Below are 8,657 nucleotides of genomic sequence, written 5' to 3'. Positions count from 1 at the left end.
GCCCAGAGCCATATGTCCAGCTACTTATTTTACTTAACATTGGGGAAATATACAAAGAATGGTACAAACACAAAAATATGACCATGGGAGGGTCCAAATTCATGTGGGAGTACTTAGAAAGCTTTAAAGAACTGGATCCATTTGAACTTGGACTTGAAAGATAAGCAGGATTTTGAATTGTAGTAATGGGACAGTGTGCTGGGAATGGCAGGGGCCCAGTCTCTAGGGCAAAAAGGCAGAGACCACATGTGAACAGAGAATTGCATGAGAATTTTGTAGGCATAGGGCACCCGCGGTCCAGGCCAAGTAGGAAAGAGGCAATAGTGGAAGGCATGTTATAGAGAATTTGCAGTGTTGAAGGGTTCTGGGTTGAGGAGCCATATAATTAAATTCATTTCTAGGGCAATAACCAGAAAAACAAAGTGCAATATAAAAGGGCCAAAGGAAATGAGAAGCAGGAAGATCATCTAGGAAGCAGATGGAAGCCCAAAGAAGCACAGTATCAGTATCAATGGAAGAGAAGATGAGACTGGAAACAAGCTGGCTCCTACACGTTGTCTTTCCCATTTTTCGTCCTGGATTTTTTTTTTATGATCTTAGCTGCTCTATGTACTTTTTATTTTTTACTTAGGTCTCTTTTCCTTTTTTAAAAAAGTAACAGAATGGAAAAACTATTCCTTCTATCTTGACCTCTACATAACAGGCAGAACTTAATCACCTTAGACGGCAGAAGAAATCCCCATACACATGGTCAGAGAGAAAACACACGGCTCTGGTGCTCCTGCCATCACAGCCAGCACATGGTGAGAGCTGGCTTTACCATTCCTACTTCCACTCCTGCCTCACCTGTCCTGTCCCAGCAAGATACTCCTGGCTTCTTCTCTATAATTTGATATTCTATTTGATCACTGATTGGTTGATTGAGGATATGGGGAGTGCATCATCCTAACTCTTTAGGTTTGTTTTTCTGTGTTTATAGTCATATAGCTAACATTTGCTTCTTTCATTGGTTCTGTGCCTTTATACTTTTGTTCAAGTGATTACATGTTACATAATTGCTCCTTAGCGATTTTTAAAAATGAAATCTTCCAGCAATGGGCTGACCAACAGACCCTGCTAACAGAACATTAAAATAAACCAAAAGATACCTTCAAGGGAGCCTAATGGGTTGTGCATGGGTAACATGGGATGGGTACAGATCTGTTTTAGAGAAAAGGAAAATGGTGCCATGTAACATTTGTTGCCCCAGGGATTGAGAAATTACGCATGAGCCCCATCCTCTCCTTCAAAGACAAGCCATCTCACTGCCAGATATATCTTTTTTCTTTTCCACTTCCTTGTTTCATTCTCCCCATGGGATCTCAGTCCAGCACATGGTTAGGTAACAAAGAACTATCAGGAAAACATCATCTAGGTGGGGTGTACTTATTTCCATGGTTCCTGAGAAGTTAGGGTGAAGGAAGGTGGTGAAATCTGGGCACTGAAAGCAGCTCTTCTATTCTTTTGATGCAGAAACACATACAGACTCCCTCTGGGCAAGGGAGAGAGATCTCACTTAGTGATTCATTAGATTCTTCATGTGAAGGAGATATTGTTTTATTCTTCACTATAAGAGGGGCCATTTCTTCAAACTGACCATGCCCCCCACCCCCACTCTTTTTCCAAAGTAGCCTGTTTACAATCTACTCATGTAGATTACAGTACTTAGTAGAGACAAGTGGAGAGAAATTCAGACATTGAAAAGCTTCAGGATATCCCACAGAGTTGGAATGCTTTTTCAAAGCGAAAGAAATCTGCAAATGTGTATGTACATGCCTAGGTACCCAAAAGAGCCAGCTGGACAGCCCATAAGCGGCTTCCATTCAGGAACAACAAAAGCCATGTCGGAAGCCAAGGGACAGGAGGCTGGGAACTAATAATAATTTTGCACTTACACAGCAGTTTTCATCGGAAGACCTCAGAGTGCTTTATAAACATTAATTAAATTGCCCCACAGCTCTGTGAGATGTCTGTGTATCACCATTTCCAGTTTGCAGGGGGTGGAGGGAGGAGAAATGTATGCATGGCCTGAAGTTGGAACCGGGCCAAGTCAAAATGCATGTGGATTGTGCACTCAGAAAAAGCAGCGGGACCGTTTCCCCTGTGATCCAAAGCTGTGATCACGTACCTGCTGGACCAAAGAGGAGAGGGTCTGTATGCTCTCTGACACGGGGTCCTCATCCAGGGAACTGGAGATGGGGAGCCCCTGGAGGCAGCACCAGCTGTCACGGGAATCCTTTTCCACAGACTGGGGGGCCAAGCAGTGCAAAGAAAAGAGGCAGATGTTGCTCCTATCGGACTGGGCCAAAGAAGTCAGCAACTTTACCTTCTTTGAAAGTGATTTCTGAATCGCAATCAAATGGTAGCTCTGCCCAAACAGAAACAATCTTTGCCAAATGGCTCACTCTCTTTTTATTTCTGAATAAATGCAAACAAGATCTGAATATAGCTGCTTATTTCCCCAGGCTCTACATAACCAAGGGCATAAGGAAAAACCTTAATAAAAATAAAAGTATCTTTAATGTCGAGTTCCTCCACCAAATACAGCTGGTATCCCAAATGCAGGCCCAATTCCTTGTGGGTCCTGAGTGACTCACCATTGAGTGCCCTTGGCCAACCAACCATTAGGCTTTCCTCTTGGGACTGCTGTACCGCTGTCACTCTGCCACCTGGTGGACTGATCAGCAACTGCGTCCTACATTCCCGCTGCTTAGGTCTCCTGAGACTGGGTTTGAAATCTGTTGCTCTTTCTGTAGCAGCTGCTGGGCCCTTAAAAGCTGGAAGGGGCTCTCTTACTTATAAAAGCTTCCTAAATAAAAAGCTAACTTCCTGACATTTCTTTCAGTTCCTGAAATTGGGGCATTTTCCACCGCCACAGTGCTGCATTCAGAAACAGCTTGTTCCTCCTCTACAGCCAGCCAAGACCCACAGTAGGGCCCAAGCACCTGACAAAGACTCCTTTGACCAAGCACTCTGCTGGACTGGGCCTGACCTCGGGCTTTCTCTTGAGCAAGAATTCTTCTGAGTCCGTTTAGGGAAAATCTCCCACCCTTGGTATCTGACCACCCTTGATATCTTATCACCCTGGACTGCCTTCAGCAGGAATTCTGTTGAGTCAGTTTAGCAAGAATCCCTCGTACCCTTGATATCTCTATTAGTAGTTTCCATCCACTGACCCTCACTGGTCACACGCTGATCTCAGGTGTGTATTACAGTTGACCTGCACTGGTCCACTTACCCTCTCATTTTTTTCAATAAATACATTTTTTCCTGTGACACGGACCATGCCCTCGTGGTAAGCAAGGTGCGCATAATGCCGAAGAGGTTGCACCACTCCAAGATGAAGGGTCGCCCACGCATCAACACCAGTTGTGCCAGCAACCCAGTTAAGACCCAGCAATTCATCAACAGGATGGAAGATGTACTCGGCGAGGGAGTGGCGGCAGATGACATTATCGAATCCAATTGGCCACGTCTCCGCGACGCCATATACAACTCCACCATTATTGCTTACGGGAAGAAAGAGCGGAAGAACGCTGACCGGTACGAGGCTCACTGGGAAGAAATGGAACCCGTGATCGAGGCTAAGAAGAAGGCCCTACAGGCTTACAAGGCCACGCCCACTCCCAGTACACTTCAAGCTCTACGGGCTGCCAGGAACAAAGTCCAGAGGACCGCCCGCCACTGTGCCAACACCTATTGGCTAAACCTGTGCAGAAGCATCCAGGAAGCCGCCGATATAGGCAACGCACGAGGAATGTATGAGGGTATCAAGAAGGCAACAGGCCCAATCCCCTCCAAGATCGCCCCCCTTAAGTCCAAGACAGGTGAGGTCATCACTGACCAGGAACAGCAAATGCGGCGGTGGACCGAGCACTACCTCGAGCTGTATGCAACGAGGAACACCGTAACAGACACTGCTCTTAAAGCCATCCCAGACCTACCAGTCATGGAGGAGCTAGACACCCCACCTACTGCGGCAGAGCTCGGCAAAGCCATCGACCGCCTCGCTTGCGGGAAAGCACCAGGAAGCAACGGAATCCCTCCAGAAATCCTTAAAAGCGGGAAACCAGTCCTGCTACAGCCGCTCCACCATCTACTCTGTCGCTGCTGGAAGGAGGGTTACATCCCCCAGGATATGAGAGACGCCAACATTATCACCATGTACAAGAACAAAGGAGACCGCAGCGACTGCAACAACTACCGGGGCATCTCTCTCCTCAGCGTCGTCGGCAAAGTATTCGCCCGGGTCGCTCTTGCCCGCCTGCAGACCCTTGCTTCCCGCGTCTACCCAGAGTCCCAGTGTGGCTTCAGAGCTGGCCGATCAACAGTGGACCTGATCTTCTCCCTACGCCAGCTGCAGGAGAAGTGTCACGAGCAGCATAAACCACTCTACCTCGCCTTTATCGACCTCACGAAGGCGTTTGATCTGGTCAGTCGAAGCGGACTCTTCAGCTTGCTACGGAAGATTGGCTGTCCACCACATCTGCTTGCTGTGGTCATGTCCTTTCACGACAACATGCACAGCACGGTGTCCTACAACGGCGCAACCTCTGAGGCCTTCCCAGTCAGCAGCGGAGTAAAGCAGGGCTGCGTCCTCGCGCCTACGCTGTTCGGAATCTTCTTCTCCATGCTCCTCCAATACGCCTTTAAGGACTGCAGTGAGGGTGTCTTCATTCACACCAGATCCGATGGCAAGCTCTACAACCTGGCCCGTCTACGAGCCAAGACCAAAGTCAAAGAGGTGCTCATCTGTGAGATGCTCTTCGCCGACGACGCAGCCTTGACATCACACTCCGAAGAGGGACTCCAGCAGCTAGTCACTTGCCTTTCCCACGCATGCAAGGAGTTCGGACTAGCCATCAGCCTGACGAAGATGAACGTTATGGCTCAAGGCACGGGGACTCCCCCATGCATCACCATCGACGGATACACCCTGGAGGTTGTCAACGACTTCACTTACCTCGGGTCCACCATCTCGAGCTCTCTGTTAGTCGACTTGGAGGTCAATCGGAGAATCACCAGGGCAGCCACAGTTATGGCCAAACTGAACCGGCGAGCGTGGAACAATTCCAGCCTCACTGAGAAAACCAGACTGCGCATCTACCAAGCCTGCGTACTCAGCACTCTCCTCTATGGCAGCGAGACGTGGACCACCTACGCAAGGCACGAAAGGAAACTCAACAGCTTCCACATGAGGTGCCTGCGACGCGTCCTGCATGTCGCCTGGCAGGATAAGGTCCCCAACACCGAGGTGCTGAAGCGAGCCAACATGAGCAGTTTGCATCCAGTTCTTAGTGAGAGACGCCTCAGGTGGCTCGGCCATGTCAAAAGAATGGATGCAGGCCGTATCCCCAAAGACCTCCTCTACGGCGAGCTAGCAGAAGGCCAGAGGATGACAGGGCGCCCAAAACTGCGGTTCAAAGACATCTGCAAAAAGGACATGACACAATGCTCCATCAATCTCAACACATGGGAAGTTCAAGCAGACGACCGCCTAGCCTGGAGGCTCGCGGTCAGGCAAGGTACGTCACGCGCAGAGGCTGCGCGCAACGAGGAGGCGGCCCAGAAAAGATCGAGGCGGAAGCAGCGTCAACAGCAGCAACAACGGCCATCTGCCTTCACCTGTAACAAGTGCGGCAGGGATTGTCACTCCCGAGTCGGACTGCACAGCCATTCTCCGCGGTGCAGATAGACTCTCAAGAAGCTATGCCATCGTCTCTCGAGACGGACGGCTGCCGATGATGATGATGATGACATTTTTTCCTCTTCCTTATGATTTTATTAATAACATTTTCATTTTTTTAGCTTACTTTATTGTAAGAATACCATGTATAATACACATAATGTACAAAATATGTGTTAATTGATTATGTTATCAGTAAGGTTTCTGGTCTACCATAGGCTATCAGTAGTTAAGTTTTGGGGAGCTCAAAAGTTATGCATGGATTTTCAACTGCATAGGAATTGGCTTCTCCTAAGGGTCAAATATATAAATCCCCATTCTTCTTGTTGGAGTCCAAGTTAAGCCCAATCTCTCTCCTACTGCAAAACCCTATTGCAGTGGCCCTCGATGAATAGTCTACCTTACTGTCTTTAGTCTTTAACAAGTGTCGTGAATAATTCTTTCTTTAACAACTTCAGCTGTCACTGTGGTTGGCCCTGCCCACACAAGGTATCAGGGGTTGAAATCTTTGAGACTTAATCCCAGGAAGGCCCTGATCCATTAGATTTAAAGTCTCTCGATAATCTCTCCCCTGCAGCATACTGAGGTCAGCAGCCACGTATTTTAAATTTGGAAGGGCATTTGTAATTTCAAATCATCTTTTTCCCTGCCAGCAAATGAGTCATGATTTTTTTTGTTAAAAAAAAATAAGTCTCCTTGTTTTCTGCTCAGGTATAATGGAGCTCCTGCTCACCCCGCTGGGTGAGGTGTATATTCTCTCTCTTCAGACATTACATTCTGCCTTTCCCAGATATGGGACCGAATGTCCAGAGTCTGCATCTCCTTCATGACCCTCCCCACAGTTTAGCTCAGAATCATAGCTGGCTGACTGGGATGTAGCAGCCTAGGCCTCCTTTCATGGTTTCCCAGGTCCTGAGGGGCTAGTAAGGAGGAAGCGAAGCACCTTGGTTCTCATTTCTCCTCATTGCCTCCCTGCTTAACATCATGCTGGTGGGGAACGTGATGTGCTAATCTGACTACTTTTTTCTCATAAAAATCCAATCTCATTGTCCCCAATGCTAATGCTTGGTAGAGAAAAGGCCAGACCAAACCTTGACCGCAATAACAGGAAGCAAAAGTGGCCCAGAGATTCTGGGCACATAAAAAGACCAATTAATAGAAGGTGCGAAAGAGGACCTATGGGGGCATTTCTTTGTGGGGAACAAGGGCTGGAATAGACACAAGAGGAGCACAGGCTTTGTGCCAGGCACTTTACATCCATTACTTTTTTCTCACTTTATAGATTAGGTAACTGAGCCTCCGAGAGGTTAAGTAATGTCCCAGGCCCCATAGCTCCTGCGTGGAGCCAGGATTCAGTCCTAGGTCTGCAGATCTATTTGACTTCAATGCCTTGGCTCTTTCCAAGAAACCCTATTCCTCCCACAGGGGGAAAAATGTGTGTGCTCTGGGGAAGAGCTATGCAGTCCTCACCCACCTTCCATGAAGGAGCCTGGTTGTCTTTGGTTTACCACCCCTCTGTGGTTCAGACCTTGCTACCATTCATGTGGTTTCCAATAAAATATTCATAATAACCTCTGAGGTGACAGAAATGGCACTAGTCTGCTGACATCTGGAAGGGCTCAGGCTGCTGCAATCACTGGTGCAGGCTCCAGGCTTAGCCCTTATAGCCCCTGTAGACTGCAGATGGTCTGAATCAGATACCTGGGCGGAGAAGGGTGTGAACAAAATGGCAACCAGGCCTGAAGGTTCCCCTGAGGCAGAGCCATGAGTTCATCCCTTTGGTAAGGCCAATCTGTGCAGCACGTCCTTGGGGAGTAGTGACCAGTGTGACAAGTGACCTTGACAGAATTACAGCCGTCTTATTTTCAGTTGGGTGAGCCAGTCTTGCCCAATTTCTCTAGAGCGTTTGGTGCAAACATAGTCTGTGGATCCACATTGTACATGTCCGTGTCTGCCTCTTCCCCTCCACTGTTTAATGTATTTATCCTGTGTCTTGTACAACTGACACCTTTCTCTTCCCTGGTGAGAGTGAGTCTCCAGGCTTCCCTCCTCCTTCCACCAGATGTGCAGCGAAGCAATGAGGACAAGGATCTTGTTCCAAGCCCATTGAACAGCGCTAGCATTTAGTGACCTTCTGCACCAGTAATTCCGTCCTTCGGGGATTGAAATTGATTTTCCTCCTTTCTGTTTGTGAGCACAACCCGAGGGTATAGCTCTGTTACAAATGCTGATCTCAGGTGTGTGTTTAGAGGTGAACAGCAGCACTCTTGAAAAGATAAACTAGAAAAGTTGTTTTAAGAATGCCCTCTATAACCTTTACAAATGAACAAGATGTGTGCTTCCATTTCCAAGGAGTAACTTACTTTATCCGTGCTGTTGTGTGTGTGTGTGTGTGTGTGAGAGAGAGAGAGAGAGAGAGAGAGAGAGAGAGAGAGAGAGAGAGAGAGAGAGAGAGAGAGAGAGAGAAAGAGAGAGAGAGAGAGAGACTGTGTGTGTGCAGTGGGATGGGGACTGAGGTGTCTGAAGCTGTGAGAGGATGTGTAAAACTATGCATATTTTTGCCCAAATAACTAAATAGTTGGACAGAGAGCAAATCAAGTAAGGCACTTACTTCTGATTGCAAGCTTTAAGGAAGTGTCCAAAAAGTTAGTACTCAAGATAACGTATTGAATGCCATATATTTTTAAAATAAAAATTAATGAAAAAAATCCACAATGTGCAAAATATCAAAATTTTAATCATCACCCAGAGATACATTTATTGATTCTAGAGAGAGAGGAATGGAGAGAGAGAGAGAGAGAGAGAGAGAGAGAGAGAGAGAGAGAGGAAGAGAGAGAGAGGGGTGAGAAACATCAATTGGCTGCCTGACTGGGAATTGAACCCACGATGTTTTGGTGTATGGAATGACAGTCCAACCAACTGAGCAACTCAG

This window comes from Furipterus horrens, unplaced genomic scaffold (genome assembly GCF_987537825.1).
Source record: "Furipterus horrens unplaced genomic scaffold, mFurHor1.1.pri manual_scaffold_3, whole genome shotgun sequence".
Taxonomy (NCBI): Eukaryota; Metazoa; Chordata; class Mammalia; order Chiroptera; family Furipteridae; genus Furipterus; species Furipterus horrens.
This window is presented reverse-complemented; position numbering follows the sequence as displayed.